The 17,500-nt window shown below is 35.6% G+C and overlaps 1 protein-coding gene and 1 pseudogene across 2 annotated transcripts in view; one reads left to right on the top strand and one right to left on the bottom strand.

Moving 5' to 3' along the window:
- NAALADL2 (N-acetylated alpha-linked acidic dipeptidase like 2) overlaps positions 1 to 17,500 on the bottom strand; it is a gene marked incomplete at its 3' end in the record, with an annotated part of 819,915 nt that overhangs the window by 139,310 nt on the left and 663,105 nt on the right. The gene's annotated exons all lie outside the window — the stretch shown is intronic.
- On the top strand, positions 5,494 to 6,304 carry LOC308430260 (NEDD4 family-interacting protein 2-like; annotated as a pseudogene). Its single transcript has one exon. The product of its transcript is annotated as an NEDD4 family-interacting protein 2-like (transcript).

Genomic DNA, 17,500 nt, shown 5'->3' on the forward strand with positions numbered 1-17,500 from the left:
TAGATTCTGGCAAGGATGTAGAGAAAGAAGAATACTCCTTCACTGCTGGTGGGAGTGTAAGCTGGTACAACTACTCTGGAAATCAGTTTGGCGATTCCTCAGAAAACTGGACATAGTCCTACCTGAAGACCCAGATATTCCAACTTTGGGCATATATCCCAAAGATGATCAACATATAATAAGGACACATGCTCCACCATGTTAATAGCAGCCTTATTTATAACAGCCAGAAGCTGGAAAGAACCCAGATTTCCTTCAACAGAGGGATAGATATGGAAAGTGTGGTACATTTACACAATGGAGTACTATTCAGTTATTAAAAACAATGACTTTACAAAATTCCTAGGCAAATGGATGGAACTAGAGAATATCATCCTGAATGAAGTAACCTAGACACAAAAGAACACACATAATATGCACTCACTGATTACTGGATACTAGCCTTAGAAAGCTCTGAATACCCCGCCCCCCAAAAAAAACTCATAGAACTTATGAAGCTAAAAAAGAAGGAAGGCCAAAATGTGGAAGCCTCAGTCCTTCTTTGAAAAGAAAAAGAAAAAAAAAACATTGTTATTCATCATTCATTATTTTGTAACAAATTTTCTGAGCTACAATTGTATTTTACAAAGTAAATAAATTAAAAATAAAAAATAAAATATTGCAAGAGTTAAATACTTGAAGCATTCAAGTAAGAAATGTGTTTTCTTCAATTCTTTCCAATGGTTCTATTGGATCAATAGAAAAATGGGCTACTATCTTTTTAAGTACAGGAAGCACTTGAAAACTGAAAATTAATAACTTACTAATATACTTGACATATTAAGTTTCCAAAATATGTGCCTAAAATGAATCATGTATAAAATCATGTATGAATCATGTATGAAATTCAAAGACAGCCATGATAAAAGCAACCAGATTAATGTGTTCAGATAGAATTGAGTATTAAGGTTTTACCACACTTATTCCTAGACTTCATTTTCTATGCCCTCATAGAAACAGGACTTGTTTTTATTCATTTATTTTTGAGATTATTATGTATTTATAACACTTCCAAGTTTGTATTATGTATTCCTAAATATAACTGGGTCTGTCCATATAATGTCACTTTTATGTATGGTTTCAGGAATGACACTTTGACACTGGACAATCAATTGGCATGTTCCCTCCTGGAAAGACTACCTCTCGTACTCCAAGATTTCCTCCCATGCTTGCAGTTCCGTGTGTAGGTTTGAGTGTTATGAGCTATCCCTCATGCATGTTTGCAAGTTTGCTAGTTTCCTCTTTCCTCATAGTCATCCTCTTAGCTATGTTATAAAAGGTAGTTCACATGAAATATCTTAAAAGTTTCGGATATAAGATCATTCTAACACTTAATGATACCATATTCACCAGAGTTCCATATAGTTATATTCCATGGATTAAATCTGCTGTCTATGAAGCTAAGGCCAAGAAGGACACAAAATCAGCTCCTTCAGCAGGTTCCTACAATAATGACAGTTTTCATTTACAACTTCCACTAAAATTCTTCAGGTTAATCTGGTATTTAGTTAAGGCTAAATTTTAAGAATATGAATGTTTTAAGATTTGTTTTTTCTGTTTGGAACATGTGTATTTATGTGCCCATGTGTGGATATGTGAATTTGAGTGAAAATACTTGAAGAAGCCAGAAGAGGGTAGCTGACCTTCTACAGCTAGAGTTACAGGCACCAGGAGTGGTTTCTGAGAAAAGAGCTTAAATGAACTTTAACAGAGATGCAGCACTCTTAATAGCTGAATCATCTCCCCAGAAGCAGATTTCAATAAAAGCATTTACAGGAACTAGGAGAAGCTTGTAGAAAATATTAAAACAATGGTCATATAGATGTAATGAGTTTACAGACTTGAAAACCTCAAAATAACCAATTGACAAATCTCTGAAACTGAATTCTTGTTTTAGTTTCTTCCCCATTTGTGAATTTCATTTTCTCTCATGAAAACCTAAGTGAGTGTGCGATACTGCTGCCAAGAGTCATTCGAGCTTCTGCAATTTACCTGCTGTGCCTATTTTACGGAGCAGCAACACGTGAAACACGTGAGAGCCGCACAAGGCAGCCCTCCATGGTGGCGCAGAGGCTTAGATTGCAGAGACCCAAATTATGTGCCAGAAACCTGCAGTTGCCATGTTCACTACAGTGAAGGAGTATTTTATATTTTCCAGATTTCGTTTTTCTTATCTGTACAGATGAGAGATTATCATCTACCCATCACGGGTACAGCAAATGGAGGGGTAGTCGATGTTTGAAAATTATACACTAAGCATTAGTTTGTCTACCACTAGGATCAAAAACAAATGTACATAAGGGGACTTTTAAATGTTACCATGTCTAATAATAACGAATCAGAATTTACATCGCTATGTAATTGTGATAGAAGCTAAAAATACATAAACTTCCTATGCATTTAGTTTAAACCGTCTAAGAATTTTGGTACATTAAGACAATGACTTTTAACATATTTATTCCTGAATTGTTTTATCCTAATTATATTTGGATGCTGTATCCTAATGTGAATGTAGAGATATTGACAAGCAATTGTTGTGGCTCGGTAATGGCTGCTCAGTTACCTTGCATGTAATTGGGATCACAGCAATCTCATTTTTGTACTGTAAGCTTCCAATTCCACTGAGCTTACATCATGAACATGATGGATGAGCTAGACTGTTGTGTCTGCCTGGGCAGGTGTGAGATGAATTGCTGGGCAGGCTATGATCTCTGGGCAAATTACTCTCCTTGACTACAATATATATCGATGAGAAGTGTCAGGGCTCATATACACACTTGTCAATTGCATTACCCAGGTGATGAAAATACAAGTTAAGGGATCATTGAAATGAAGAGGAAAAAATTCATTGTGTCATAAGAAATTAGTGAAAGAACCTGTCACCTGAAGCTGGAAATATGATGGGGTAAAACCTTTCATAGCTTTTGATTGGGAAAAAGTTCAAGCCACTTAGTCAGATATATATAATTATATGTCTTCTCTTCATCCTAGATTGGTTTTACTTAAAACAAATGAAAGTGAACACGATAGTAATTTATATTTTTTATGTGGGAACAATCAGGAGAAAGGCTTATAATTTAATATCAACGAGTTTTAACTACTCATGCAAATTAAGAGTCATTTCATATTGAGATTTTCTTTAATACAAAAATATTTCCAGTGAGAAGGGCCAATAAATATATGAATATTTTACATAGTATCTTGTTAGCAGACAATGTTTCATAGCTTTACATATATGAGATAAAATCAAAATTCAAAAGTAACTTCTACTTTAAATTTGACTTTGGCAAGGCTATAATCTGAACATGTAGATCTTAAAATTTATGTAAACTCTCCTTTTTAGGTGTAATAACTTATATAGTTATAGCGCTCATTAAGTCTAGGTAAGAAAGGAGCCCACACAATCTGGCCAAGTTTCCCTAGCAAGAAGTGAAAGGCAGCTTACTCAGTCACCCTACTAGATGAAAAAAAATTAAAGAGAAAACAAATTTGTTTATAAATAAATTCAGGCACCAGGCATCATTTTCGAACCAGGAAGCAAAGCACCTTCTGGGCTTGGACCTCTGTCCAGAGATGCTCTAACATACAATAAGGGCACATGCACCACAATGTTCATAACAGCCCTATTTATAATACCCAGAAGGTGGAAAGAACCCAGATGTCCTTCAGTAGATGAATGGATACAAAAATTGTGGTATATTTACACAATGGAGTACTATTCAGCTATTAAAAACAATGACTTTATGAAATTCCTAAGAAAATGAATGCATATAAAGAATATCATCCTGAGTGAGGTAATCCAGTCACAAAAGAACAGACATAATATGCAGTAACTGATAATTTGATACTAACCCCAGAAAGCTCTGAATATCCCAGAAACAACTCACAGGCCATATGAAGTGCAAGAAAAACAGAAGCCAAAAAATGAAAGCCTCGGTCCTTTGTAAGAAAAAAATAAATGTATAGCACCCTCTCAGAGTGTGGTACACCTGGACATTAAATCATTCATAATGCAAGAGCTAAGAATATAGCCTTGTGGCAATTTTTGGTATTCAAAGATCATTATGCTTAATCTATAATCACCAAGAAAACTGTTTCCATGTTATGTTCTGTCCTACATGTACTTTATGCTTATCGTAACTAGTGGGATTTCAATGCATGCTATCAAACCTGTAAAAGAATTAAGTACTGACAAAAAAATTCATATGTTATGCCAAAATGTTATGCCAAAGTGCCTTTAAAAATATGTATATGTATCCCTCTTTTTAAAAAATAAAGCTGTAATAGAGAAAAAAAAAAACTATAAGCAATCCCAGTCTGAGATATTTCACTTTCTCACTCAGAGCAATACCAAGCTGAAATCTGAATTCAGAATCTGAGACACATTCAATGAAGACATACAAAAATTTCCCAGCCCATGAAGGACTTCTCTTACATGTCTTTCTTGCTAGTCGGTTGGGATACAAAGATCTATAATTACATTAAACTTTACAAAATTATGAGTTCATCTGACTTACTGCTGAGAATAAGATTAAACTTTCTAAGAAAGATCCTACTAGTAAAATACTGAATTTAATTAAATAAATTGTACGAGGTAGAATGTTTGCTTTTCTAATTTGCAAAATACTGAATTTATTAGTGAAGACTGCTGATGTTCACTCTGTTTGCTTTTTATGATTCTACATTTCAATAACCAAAAAGCAAGCAAGTATGTGAGGAACAGAGGTATACCAGAGTGTGGCTGTTAATTACTCAGAAAAAATAAACACCTTAAAGTTTATGTTGACTAAACCAGTGGAGGAGATCATTTACACCTGAATAAAAGGAATGGGGGGGCAGGGATGGGAATAATAATTATATAGTAAAAATTGTCAGAACTTATGTAATTAATAAAAAATAAATTCCCATATATTGCTATAGTTGATTTAGTGAGTTACTAAGAAATATTACACTGTATTCATTATATAGTTGTTAATATTGGAACTAAACTCTGTGGTTATAATTAAACTCTGTGAAAGACTCTATCTTTGACAGTAATAATAAATTTAAACTGAAAGGGATAACATTTGAAATACAGAGAATATCCAAAATATATTAAATAAAAGAACAAAAAATACTGTAAAACTTTTAATACACATAAAATATAAGATCTTCAAAACAACCCTGTTTGTAGTTAACAGTATCATCAATTTATAAAAAAAGCAAGAAAAACTTTGATAAGTTATATTTCCTTATGTGATATGTTAATGTAGGTCTTTGAATTCAAGAGCATATATGTTTAAGAATTTATTTATTTATTTATAAACAACTTTATTTTAAAAAAAACAAAGATAAAAGTACAAATTTTAAGCATTTTTGCATAAAAGTATACGAATACATTTTTGTCAGTGCTTGGCTTTTTTTCTTTTTTCCCAAAGGTTTGATAGTGTGCATCAAGATTTAAGAATTTAATATCTGGTGGCGGCGATGTCGTGGACGGGGGAGGCGGAGGGAGCCGAGTGGCAAGGGGACACGCCCGCTCAGAAGCGGGACCCAGAGGCAGGATCACCACCAGCTGGGGACTGGCCGCTACCAGGTGCTTCACAATGAAGAAGATAATTCAAAATCATCTGCTGTAGAGCAGCCATCACCTTCCAACACAGCAGCACAGACAGCAGGAGCCTCCGCTGCAGCACCAGCACTGGACACTGACTCCTCTCCTCCACCTTACAGCAGCGTCACTGTGGAAGTCCCGACAACTTCAGATACTGACGTGTGTTGTGAGTTTTACCCTGTGCCCGCTCCGTACAGTGTTGCTACCTCTCTTCCTACATGCGATGAGGCTGAGAAGGCTAAAGCTGCTTCCCTGGCAGCTGTAGCAGCGGACGCACCTCAGAGAAACCCAAAGGAAGAGTGTGCATAGCACTGGATGACTTCAGTGATGTGGACCAGCTCAGAGTGGGCAACGATGGCATCTTCATGCTGGAGTTTTTCATGGCGTTCATATTCAACTGGCTTGGATTCTGCGTATCTTTCTGTATCACCAATACCATAGCTGGAAGATACGGTGCAATCTGTGGATTTGGCCTTTCATTAATCAAGTGGATCCTTATTGTCAAGTTTTCTGACTATTTTACTGGCTATTTCAATGGACAGTATTAGCTTTGGTGGATATTTCTTCTACTTGGCCTGCCCCTTCAGAGGATTTGTTAATTACCTAAAAGTCAGAAACATGTCTGAAAGTATGGCAGCTGCTCATAGAACAAGATACTTCTTCCTACTCTAGAGGTGGCATCAACCCAACATTCCTCTCTTATACCAATGTGAAGTCATCTGTAAACCTACAAGTTTGCCAAGATAGAAGACTGAGAGCACAGAAGCCAATGTCCTGAAGGGTGAAGCTTCGGGATTAAATGACAGGGTGGTTGATGCTACAGCCATGTCAGTTCATTCCTTAATTCTCTGCATTTCATTTAATTTGCACATTTGCATATGTGCCTGTTTAAAGGATATGCATATACTTGAAGGAATCTGTAAAGTTGTAACAGCAAAGTCCAGCCATCTTTGGTTAATCAGTGTTGGATACAATTGGAAGAATTCAGGATTACACAGTCTTCCAGCATGTACATGCTTCTGACTTGACCATAAGCATAATAAAAATTACAATATTAATCTTGTCAAATGCTTTAGTTTCAGGCTTCTAGAGTCATCTAGTAATTCCACACATGGAATATTCTTTGTTATATATGATGTTTATTAAAACTTGCAGTGTGATTATTAGAAAGAATTTGTCAGATTTTTGAATATGATATTATCTAGGAAATCTGTAAATAACCATGCATAAGTAGCTTTTTACATTGTTTTCTTAAATTGTATCTACATGTCTTCTCATTAATTTTAAATTAAGTAAACTAAATACACAGAAATAAACTTGGTAAAAGATGGAGTGGTTTAGGATTATCTTTAAGAAAATGTGAGTATACCAAGGCCATTTAAAGAAGAACAAGTTAGGGCCGCACCAGTTTTAGGGGTTTTCAAATGAGAACCTTAGATTTTAAGATTACTCACTTTACAATCCTTACAAGAAGAGATTGCTTTAGATCTTATATTTATTTACATCTAAGACAATTTAAAAATTAATTTACCAAATATATTCTCACTTGCATTTGTCTTTTAAAAAGCCAATAAAAGTATCTATCAGTATTGCTGTAATCATTTTCCTTTAAATGTTTAATTTGTTAAGCTCAGCAAATAAAATCTTGTTCTATTAAAAAAATTTAATATCTACAGTCATTATCTTTATGATGTATAACAAAAATTTAGCAGAGTATGTGCAATGGCTAGGGGGCATTTTGTGTGTGGGGGGAGGCATGTATGTGTATGTGTGTGTGTCTGTGTGTGTGTGCACATGCAAGTTTATATGCTTGTATGTGTTTCTGTATGGGTTTGTGCATGTGTGCTTACCTGTAAAATTCATATAGTATATTGGGCTACATTCATAATAATGAAATTTTTATGAGACATATTAAAAATAATTACATAGGTCATGTTGAAATCGTTACTGTGACAATTTTACTATTAAATGAAGATTATGTGCAACTTTACCTAATTATATCTTTAATGACAATGTATTTTCAATATTAAGATTATTTTGAAATACAAAATCAATTTCTAGTCTTATATGTCTATTAAATTTTTATATATTGAAAAAATATATATATCCTTACAAAGTATGAAACCACATAAATCATTTCTAAATTTTGGTTATATGTTGTTTCACATTTTTGAATAAAGAAAACGTATTAATTTCTAATACAATTTAATATTTTATATATTTATCTGTCTTAGGGTTTTATTGCTGTGAACAGACACCATGACCAATGCAAGTTTTATACAGGACAACATTCAATTGGGGCAGGCTTGAAGGTTCAGAGGTTCAGCCCAATACCACCAAGGCAAGAGCAGGGCAGCATCCAGGCAGTCATGGTGCAGGAGGAGCTGAGAATTTTATATCTTATTCCAAAGGAAGCCAGGAACAGACTGAGCATCCTCAGGCAGCTAGGAGGAGTGGCTCCTAGACCACCCCTAGAATGGCACACTTCCTCCAATAAGGCCACACCTTCTAATAGTGTCACTCCCTGGGCCAGGCATATGCAAACCATCACATTATATAATAAATTCTTTATATTTCTCAATACCAGTTAACCTCAACGTCTATAAGAAGGGTATTTATTGGAGCACAAGTGATTCAGTCTGCAAAGTTATATATTGTTCTTAGTGACAAAAAGTAAAAGTGTGAAATCAAATTCCCACAAGCTAGAACCCTTTTTCACTTGCAATGATTGACTCATAGCAACCACTGGCCTTAGATTACATAGTCCATAGCAGCAACCTCAAGCATGGAATGAACACAAGAAAACATCTTTGAAATTTTAGGCAAAAGACAAAATGTTAATTTCATTCAGTTTAGCAATCCAATTACAGAGAGTAGTTTTCTAATCTATGATATTGAAATCTTTATGATTTATCACTTCCCCTGAGGAATCACCTTTGTCTTCACCTATGAGACGGAGCTCATCAGTCAGTATTTTAACTTGGCAACAGTAATAAACAACATGATTTTACTGTCCTTGTTGAAGAAAATGACTATTCTGTTTTGAGTCCTTATCAGTTTCTCTTCTCATCTTCCCTTCCATTGGGAAGCAAGCAGAATCTTTGCCCCGTTGCAATGAAGTACTCTCCCTGTATTTAATATCTTCATTTTATAAATTAGAGGAACATGATAAACAATAGAAAGATTTTAAAAACTATAATTTTACAGAAGCTGAATACTATTTTATTTAATTCCTCTGATATTTATATTTGGGGTTCTATTGTATACTGCAGTTCATAACTTCATGAATCAATCTTTGAATTATCATAGCATCACATTACTGTTTAATCCTCTAAGTAATTATACAAATTTTGCATTTAAATAATCAGGGTTCTAAAAAGTACATATAATCTGATAATTTCAGAGGAACTTAACCCAGGTTTAAAAAAACAAAACAAAACACAGTCTGGACCCCAGGGTAATTATACACTGGTACCCTTTGAAGTAAAGAAAAATTTAATAATTCAGATGACCTTGAGTTAATTATCAATCGCTGAATTTTTACTTTATGCATGTAAGAGGACAAAGCAGTGTTTGTGTTTTAGGAATACTGGAGAAGGTACAGGAAACAAATTACAATGGCACGTAGTAAATTGGTCTGGCACACTGTTCCTGCTGGGTTAGGGCGGGTCCCACTGTTCTGATGTTGACAGGAATATATTCACTTAAAATATCAATTCTGTTATATTACCCAGAAAGTAGAGAGACAGTCCAGTAACAGCAAACCATTTGCTACTTGAGAGAAAAGTGATTGATTTTAGAGTGATAAAGAGTGTCTACTATTTCTCCTAGATTACTGAACTTTCAAATATTAGAAAAACATTACAAATCTATACTTAGTAATTCTTCAAAACTATATTTATGTCTTTAGAAACATGCCTGTTTAATGTTACATGCTCAACAAAATTTAAATAGTGCACAAAATGTTTTTAATTTTGATGTTTCATCTAAATATTAAAAAGATTTTCTCAGAGATCAAACACTATTCATTGCAGTGAAATCTACACTCATATATACTTCCAGGGATATTTATTCTCAGAAGGTTTAAAATATAAATTAATTATACCTTAATTAAATGTAAATTTCTACTCGGCAGAAATTGTTCATTCACTTTAATTGAGAAGTGATTTTATATGGTGTTAGATATATTTTTTAAACCTATGCATTTTTTATAAATGAATCTCAAGTGAACTGAAGGCAGATGTCTAAATTTCACTTACATTGCTGCAGTGTGACTATGTTTGACTACAAAATACCCATGGACAGTGTCACTGCCAGAGAGAATTTTCATGTCCTATTTAGGCTGGGAGAGGCTCAGCAAGCCTCATGAATAGTTAATGTCTACTAGTCAGCATTCTGAGATCTGCAGCCCCGATACAGAATTAACTCTCTTTGAGGTGTTATCCAGATTGCTGAATGGCAAAACATTTTTCTGGGAAGTGCCACATATCTACTCATCCCAGATAAGGACAAACCAAAGTATGGATATCAACCAAGTCCAAATTGGTAAACTCTGAGTTTTTATTAGGGTTACTTAAAGGAGTATGGGTGAAGGGTTACTTTACAGGAACATAATTAAAGACCCAAAGTCCACCCCATTACAGGTGACAGCTCACAAAACTGGGGAACTGAAGCACAGTGGATAGCCCACAAATCAATTAGAGAGTCCTTTCCAGGTGCCTCAGTTAGTCTAACCTTCTTCCAGACAGTGTGGGTGATTTCTCAGGCTAAGGTTCTTCTGGGTAGCTGGTCTGGTCTTAAGAGGCTTCATTCTGCTCGTCTTGTCCTATCGTTTTCTATGCAGCTCTGCTTTCTTCAGCCTAATAGCAACTCTTAGCTTTTAGCTATTTTCTCTGAAAGAGAAGGACCTAGTGAATCTGATTATGTTCAGGGACTTAATGAAATTATCTCAAGGGTTCTACTTTTTTTGCTCTAGGAACTTGCTTGAAGGCTAAAATTTTAATTCTCTAAGGAAAGTGTTACTCAACACAGATGCGTTCTGATAAGCCATATTAAACTATGGAGTTTATGTACCTCTTTGTAAATCAGGGATATGCAAATTAAAACAACCCTGAGATTCTACCTCACTCCAGTCAGAATGGCTAAGATCAAAAACTCAGGTGACAGCAGATGCTGCTGGTGAGGATGTGGAGAAAGAGGAACACTCCTCCACATTTGGTAGGGTTGTAAGCTGGTAAAACCACTCTGGAAATCAGCCTGGCAGTTCATATAGATACAGCTGAGCATGCTTGCACATAACCATAGGTCTGAACTTGGGGATCTCAATGAGGTTGCTAAAGAAAGGATCTAAGGAGCTGAAAGGGGTTGCAACCTAATAGAAAGATAACATTATTAACCAACCAAACCCTCCAAAATGCTCATGGAGTAAAACACCAACCATTGTGCACACTTTGAGGGACCAATTGATCCAGTTGCCTATGTAGCTGAGAGGGCACATTTTCCCAGTGTAGGGGAATGCCAGGGCAATGTAGTAGGGAGGGTGATGAGGAGGGAGTCCACCTTTGTGAAGGCAAATGGAGGGAGAGGGGGATTGGGAGTGGGGTGGGATAAAGGGACAACATCACAATGTAAATACAGAATATCTAATAAAAAAGAGAAACCAAAACAAAACAAACAAAACCAAAAATCAAACAAACAAACAAACAAAAACCAGGGGTGGCATGTGCAGTTGCTCAGGCTCATTCTCTTTAGCAAACAGATTCCAGTAACGTATGACTTAAAACACACAGGGACTATTTGTACTTCTGTATTACTGACAGCTAAAGGTAATTTGTATGGACAGGTGTCTTCCTTATTCTATGATGAGATACATCACAATGAAGGCAGCTCAGGAAAATAAAGTATTTGGGGATTTGCTTATACTTTCAGAGACTGAGTCCATGGTGACTAGTTGAGAGAAGCATGGCAGCAGGAAGGCAGGCATGGCACTGGAGGAGAAGGAGGGATCTTCCATCAGATTCACAAGCCTAAGGCACACAGCAGGAGCTGGGACCCGCCATGGGATTTTAAAACATCAAAGCTCATCCTTAGTGTGATACCTCACCCAACCAGGCCAAACCTCCCAATTCTTCCCAGTTCTGCCAACTGGAAAACAAACATTCAAATAGAGAATATCCAATAAAAAGGAAAATAAATAAATAAATTAAACAACCACAGTGGTGTCAACAAATTTCGGGAAAACATAAAGGAGAAAATTGGGACAGTATATATTAGTAAATGGAGAATATAGAGATGGTTCTGTTCATAAAAGTCTGAACTCTTCTTGCAAAGAACTTCAACTTTGTTACTAGAATCTATATCCAGTTGTTCACAGCTGCTTTCAGCTCCAGCTCATGGTATTTGTTGACCTCCTTTGATCACATTGGGCACATTTGTATATGGGAAAAAAATCAATCAGGCCAGTTCTCTAAAAAAGTGCATGTTTATAGATTGAATCATTTAATCATTAAATCCAATGAGTTTGTCACAACTTTTAATAAGAGCATTTAAGCATGTCACAAATATTGGACATGGATTTCCTAGGTTTTTTTTTTTCTAAGTTATTTCCTGTGCTCCTTGTATTCAACAGAGAACTTCCTTGTGGCATTTTTTACCTTAGCCTTAGTGAATGAATTACTTCTTTTCATGTGTAGAAAGAAAACTCACTAAGCTCAAGATAGTGACAATTTAAATTATTGATTTAATGTAAATTTCTCCAATGAATGAATTGCACAGAAGTGAACTGTAGAGAAAATAATAGCATTGCATTAAGATCTTTTTTAATAAATAAAACTAGAAAACTAGTTCCCACTTACTCAATATGATAAAGCGGTAGCACAGAGATTAAAGTAGAAGTATGCTACTTATCTTAACCTCATTTGTATTGCGATGTAAAACTGGAGTGTGGAGAAGTTAGGGAACATAGGAAACTTCTCTCAGGCAGTGTGTAGTAGTCTTGGGCATCAGTTAGTAAAGGTAGGGTCTTTAACAAGATGGGACTATTTCATGGAAAAAGTACAAAGGAATGTAGGCTTGTGTGAATGAGGACAATGGGTAATTAGAACAAAGTACTGTTTCTCTGAAAAAAGAAGAGAAAGTTCACAAGTAATTTGAGAAAAAAATAAAATACAGGAGGCATTAAAGAGTTTACCCAAATATCACTTAAAATATCTGGAGACATATATATCTTAGGCAAGCAATATTTTGCATATATTTACTGTGGTGGGGCACAAGTGCCATAGTGGTCATGGACAAGCAAAACTCGAGGGACTCAATTGACTCCTTCAATGATGTCATCCAGGGGCCTCAAACTCAGGATTTTAGGCTAGGGGCAAGCATCCCTAAGTTACATGATAGGTCATCTCCTTGGAGCAGAAGAGAACATTCAGGGATAACATATCTTTGACATGCTGTTTATTGAACAAGAATTTTCCACATTACCAGTATACAACAGTATGCTTACACCTTTTTCTTTGTCTTGGTTTGTGTGTGTGTGTGTGTGTGTGTGTGTGTGTGTGTAAGGTATACTCTTATAATTCATTCTAAATGGAATTAAAACCCAGAATTTCCTCAGGCTGATCATTGTCCTCTGTCTGTGATCTCATGAAATCTAGGATTACAGGTATGAGTACCGATACCAGCTTGATGACCTTAAATAAATTTATAAGGCAAATACACAATCTCTATTGTCTAGCACTAGAATATTTTCATCCCTCCAACATCTTTTTAATTTCTTTTGTGTGATTTGTTGTACATGTCTCACAAGCTCCAAATCCCAGCTCAAGGTACTCTGCTTTGGGCCACTATAAATCTCTTTTCAACTCAGAGCAATAGAGTTGAGAAGTAGCCCATTGTATCTGGTTTCTTTTTCATAGCTTCTGAAATTCACATAGTCAGGTATAAACCAGCACATAATAGTGATGGAGAGATGGCTCAGTAGTTAAGAGCACTGACTGCTTATCCAGGGGTTGTGAGTTCAAATCCCAGAGCCAATGGTTTTCAGTTACTATGATACTAAGTTGTATGGATACTTTTGTTTGATGAAAATCTTGTTTCATTGAGATACTTGTCTGTTTTGAACAATGCCACTTTGAATATTTGATTTTATGCATTTCTGTGGGCACACTACTTATTTTATTATATAAATATGTAGAAGTAAACCCAGCCCTTAAAGAAACTGGTAAACAGATACCTAAATTAACTATTCCAAGTTACATTGAAAAAGTTACTCTTTTTCAAGTTAAACATAACAATATTTATTTACTAATGAATAAACATCTCTAAACTTTAGGTCACAAGCATAAACTAGGGCTTTGTTTTCATCCAAAACTCTTATGTTAACACCTTTACTGCCAGTGTCTCTACATTAGCAGATGGAACATTTGGGAAAGAAATTAAAATTAAATGAGGCCATGAGTGGGTTCCTGAATTGATAGGATTAGTGTTCTGAGCATAGACACCTGAACATTCTGTTTTTGCTCCTGCACCCTGTCACTCTGTCTACACACTATGATGAGAGGCTGTGAAGCTATTCTGGGAGAGCACAGACTTCTAGAAGCCCAGTGCAGAATCCTCACTAGACACATCATCTCCTTGACATTGATCTTGACCACTAGCACGCGGAGCTTTGATAAAATGAATTTCTGCCATTGAAGCCATTCATCCTGAGATTCTTTGTACAGGCGATCCAAGCACAGCAACATAAATACCAACAGTATATTAAGCCTTGGGCTTGACAGAAATGACAGAAAAGAAGAATCTGTTTTCGCTAATGTTCTGATGCAGCCAGTAGAGGCTTGGAATCTAAAATTTCCACTAAATTATAACCAAAGTGTGTTTTTTTTCAGTTTTTCTCAGATTCTTTTTGCCACCAAACTATAATTAGCGTAAAGGAAAATACACAGCTTGAGGGTGAAGTCTTCATGTTAGAATACAGTGAGCAGTTAAAATACTAAAAGCAAGTTTCTGATGAGAGATCTCTAGTTGTGGTCCATCTGCATATTTTTAAAATACATTATCTTGTTCTCACAGGCATCCAACTAACTAATTATGTGCAAACAATAAGAATCAAGCTGCTGCCAAAAGAATTAGCTCTGCAGCCAATAGCAACTGCCTTTGGCTCAACATTTCTGTTCAACAGTACTGAAACACTTAGTTTTTATTGCTGAATTAAATATGTGTGCCGAGTCTGGAATAGGGACAGCTAAGGATGTGAAAGGAATTAAAGGAAAAATGACCATAGGCAAAGTATTTTATTCTTCTTATTAGAAACAAAAATTCCTTAAAGTTACTATTTGGGGAGTTCGAGTTTATAAAGAGGAATGCAATATTTTTCCGTTTTTCAATTTGTACCACATTCACTAGGTAGAATGACACTTTGCGATGAATTTTCTGAAAGAGAAGGTTTAGCATCCAGGAAAATTTCTTTGGAGAATATATAAATTAGGCTCAATGTCAGATAATTTCTTTAAAAGAGCTAGTGGAAGCAAATATTCTGTTTGGAAGCATTTTCTAGTAAAGAATAAAAAGGTATGTGTGTGTGTGTGTGTGTGTGTGTGTGTGTGTGTGTGTGTGTGTGTGTGTGCATTCAGAAGTGATATATCCTTCATAGTCTAATGAGAATTTGCATATGGATATGGAAGGAAGCAAAGAAAATTATCCTTGTTTCAAGATGTTTCATTTGAATTATTCGCAAAAAGAATGGTAAGGTTAGAAACTGTATATTTTCAGTGTGAGTCACATTCAGCTTTTATCAGTGTTTTATATAGTGGACACAATCCTGCTACAGACATTTGCACAGATTATATTATGCTATATTTTCATCAGTTATTCAATATCACCTGAAGCATATTACATCTCTACATTTCATACCTATTTTATTCTTTGCAGAAAAGAAGAGAAGAAGTAATTAAAAAGAGGGAAGGTGACACTCATTCTGTTGCTATAGCACAGTAAATGTGGGCACACAACATGAACATAAGTCATCATTTACTATCGGCATTCATACTTGGCCTTGGGACTCCACTAACGAAATCCACTGTGCTAGTTCTTTGAAAAGTACTTAAAATACAAATACTCAATATTGAGTTAGATGAACTGGGATATGACAAGCTATCAGGAAACAGAATGGAAAGATGCAACATGGCTTTGGTGGTTTCTACTTTGTGTTGCCTGTTATTACACAGCTCTATTGGGGCACAGCAGATCAAGACCAAATCAGCATTTATAAAGTAATTGCTTTGCCTCGGACTGCTTGAAGGGAAATCCATAGACAGTAAACACAGAGTGCTAACAAGCCCAAGAAATGAGGGCTGATGGCTAGAGAATTGTCCTTTGGCATGATGCCACAGTAACTGTTAAGAGATGCTACATAGGCACTAATCTACATGCTACAAAGTCGTCTGTCACTGTATGTTTGCCCCCCCTCCCCCATCCAAAGAACTTCACAAACAGCATCTGAATCACTGCGCTTTTAGAGATTGTGCTAGCTGCCAATAGCTTAAGGTAATGATATAGCCATGTAAACCACTCAGGTTATACTCTCAAGTCTTCTTCATATGTTCTTAAAACATGTGTCATAAAAGTATCTGTAATTAGTTATTTAAAGTAAATTCAATACCACTGCAGAGTTAGAAGGGCAGAGGAGAGATGATGAGAAATGGGAATAAGCAATAACAGAGGAGCAATTGTAATTCAAGTCCATTGCTTGGAATAAATTGTCATGTCCTTACAAAACCCTTAACTTTATACAAAAGCTGTGGACTCATAGTAAAGGTAAAACAATAGGTAAGTGGTTAGTCTCCGTTTAGCAGCAGATAAAAAAGCAAAAAGCATGTGTAATTGCTGTAGCATAACTCTGACCTAAACTAGATTGGGATCTATTTCCATCAATTCACAGCACACATGCTTGTCAGTTGAGGGAATTCTGGGAAGCATGGCAGTGCCTTCTTAGCACATGGGGGGAGCTTTTTACCCTTCAGCAGCTTAGGAAAAGCTAACCTCTGCATTTGAAATAACGTTAAATGTTGTGATAGCATTGATTCTCAGTGTGACAGGATCTAGAATGGAGGAGAAGACAGCCTTCCCCCATGTCTGTGGAGGCAGTGTCTGGATTAGGTCAGCCTTTCAGTCTATCTAGAGAGAGTGATCCAGAGCAGGGTTGTAGGGAGAAAGGCATTTTAAGTATTGGTGACATAATTACATGGGCTAAAATCCAGGATTAAATCAAAAGAGCTAAGTCAAAGTAGCTTATTCTTTCCCCAGAGGGAGGACTGCCAGCATCCACTGTCCCCTGCTTCCTAATGGGATGCTCCAAGCAATGGCTTCCTGTTTCCACCACTGTGCCTTACCATTCAAGATAGAATATGTAACCTCAAATTGTAAGACACAGTATCCTCTTCTTAGGATGCTTTTTGTCAAATATTTTGACACTGAAATGCAAAAATACTCACTACAAATAACAATTTCTGTCTTGAATAATGTTTAGCATAACAATTTTAAGAAATTTAATGAATGCTATCTAAAACTAAATAAACAGCATTAGTGAGATATCATGTAATGTATTGATATGAAGGGCCTAACAATAAAAATGCAAATATCTCATACTTAATATAAATTATATAGTGAATAATCAATATCTATGTTATAATCAATATGGGTGTCCAATTTCAAATAGTTTATCCCCTTCAGAAAATATTCCTTTAATAAGATAATAGAATCACAATTTAAAGCAAATAAAGAAGTTCTAATTATTTTATATTCTGTAAACCATGACTAAATATCAGAAGCTTATGGGTTGATAAGACCTTGCCTCTATCTAGTTAGAGTTGC

Source organism: Micromys minutus, assembly GCF_963924665.1.
Source record: "Micromys minutus genome assembly, chromosome: 15".
Taxonomy (NCBI): Eukaryota; Metazoa; Chordata; class Mammalia; order Rodentia; family Muridae; genus Micromys; species Micromys minutus.